Below are 2,184 nucleotides of genomic sequence, written 5' to 3'. Positions count from 1 at the left end.
TAATAGCAAATGCATAAACTTTGCCGAGAAACACATAGCTTAGATCCCCCTCCCCCAGAGAAAAATATAATATAATGATGATTATATCAAATACATGGCTTAGATTCTCCAAAAATAATAACAAATATGGAACTTAAATTTGCCCAAAAATTAGTATTTAATACATAACTTTGACCCATCAAAAAATAATATAATTAATCTAACTTAAATACACCCACAAAAACTAACATATGCGTGGCTTAGATTCCCTAACAGATAATAAAAAAATAATATCTAAGATTCACCCATCATTGACAACAAATGATAGTCCAGATTCACCCACAAACGATAACAATAATAGCCTAGATTCACCCACAGACGATAACAAATAATAACCTGGATTCACCCACATGTAATAACAAACATATAACATAAAAAAAAATACATCTACAAATCACTTCCGATCCCGCAAGGCCAAACAAAAGACAATCGAAAGGAATTCAGCCTTACTTCAAGATACGTCGATCTTCTTCCCGCCAGAAAGTCTGAAGGGAATGCAGGCGATCAGTGTGACTTCGATGTATCACTGTAGATCCTCTCCTTAAGCACTGGTTTGGTCTAAAGCCTTCTGGGTTGTAGTGTTGCCCCGTCTTGCACGAAATTCAAAATGTCGTTCTTTCAGTTCTGATCGCACACTGTCGTGTTATTCTATTTCCTGTGAGATTCTGAATAATTTCTAGAGGTCGTTTTGTTGTATGCCTTATTGAGTATTTTTTGCAAGTCGTTTCTGCAATGAAGCGTCACGAAGTCAGTTCAAAGTCGAGTTCTAGGTATCTAAAACTATAAGTCAACGGTCACTAAGTCAGTCGAAAGTCGAGTTTTAAGTCATCCCAAGTCAGCCTCCTCAAGTTATCGTTCCCCTGGCCGAATTTTTTTTCTCCCAAGCACTGAAGTATAAAAGGATATTAATAATATTCTAGAAAAAAATGGACTCTTCTCATCACTTCTCGCAAGACATCTCATTTATTTCTTCGTCTCGCTCTCCACTTCAGTCGCGCGATCGCACCGGCGCCTTAAAACACCGGAAGAACCGAGCTTACAAGTAGCTAGCATAACTATGTCAAGTGCAATTAGGAGGAAATGTATCTCTGCTTCTGTCATTTGCCAGAGACGTTTCTTTCCATCACGCTTAGCCTCCTTTCAGAATATTTGACCGATGCTCTCCGCTCTCGGTCGAGGTCCTGGCGGTTCGTTCAGCTGTCTCTTTCGATCTGCACCTCTCACTTTTTTATAGCTTCATATTTATTCGCATTTCTCCCCTCCGTTTCTGTCTCGTTTTCCTGCTGACGATAAATTTCTTATATCTCTTTCTAAGCTCTTTTGGTACACTCTTGTGTTATGATTTTATGCGTAAATAAATTATCAATAATATTGTTCCTATCAACAATATTAATATACATTATTCAATATTTTCAAAAAAACTCTTTTTGATACTTTTTTCACATAAACAGAATTCGTGTAGGGAGCTTTGAGAGATGATCTGGTTCACAGGATCGGAAGAGTCGACAGACGCCTAGTAAATACCAGCTGGTACTCGCGGAAGGAAAGGAGGAAGAGAGTCCAATACGACTATAATTAACACGTGTTGGAGAGCACAAGCACCCGTCGACTCGAAGACGCTACTCGACAGGCAATGCTCGACTCCTGAGAGAGAGGAGAAGGCACTGCAAGGCCTCTCTTCCTCGAGGGTCCTGCGCGGCCGCTGTGGTAAGGGCAGAGGGGAAGCTGCACTACGGGCGAGGGGAAGGGTGGTAACGGCCCAGGTGAACGTCTCTGGCACACTGTAGGCGAGGGAAACGCAGATCTATTTAAAGTATCGCGCCACCCACATCAAAAATCACTCACTTGTCGTGCCACATTCTCCTAATTTGCCCTCCCTTTTTATATGTCATTCGCGAAAGCCCTTGCGTAAATATAAACACGGCCGTAGATGGAATCCTTTACGCCGGGATGATTCGCAGCTGCATTGTCGCTATTCACGAGGACCTGTCATTGGTACGCACTTCGGATGGCATAGCGTAGTCGATTCTTTTCCAGAGGCCTCGGCATGATCGTTCTAATACAACGGTGACTTTTCACATAGCTGTTACAAGCGGTGTAAGTACAAAATAAATAAGTCTGGCAAATATTCGCAACGGTTTATCT

The 2,184-nt window shown here is 41.4% G+C and overlaps 1 protein-coding gene across 1 annotated transcript in view; it reads right to left on the bottom strand.

Annotated features, from left to right (window-relative positions):
• LOC119581706 (protein argonaute 14-like) overlaps window positions 1-2,184 on the bottom strand; it is a 12,191-nt gene that overhangs the window by 9,166 nt on the left and 841 nt on the right. The window lies entirely within an intron of this gene.

This window comes from Penaeus monodon, chromosome 15, assembly GCF_015228065.2.
Source record: "Penaeus monodon isolate SGIC_2016 chromosome 15, NSTDA_Pmon_1, whole genome shotgun sequence".
In the NCBI taxonomy this organism is placed as follows: Eukaryota; Metazoa; Arthropoda; class Malacostraca; order Decapoda; family Penaeidae; genus Penaeus; species Penaeus monodon.
The sequence above is the reverse complement of the archived record's forward strand: the minus strand, read 5'-3'. Positions and strand labels throughout refer to the sequence as shown.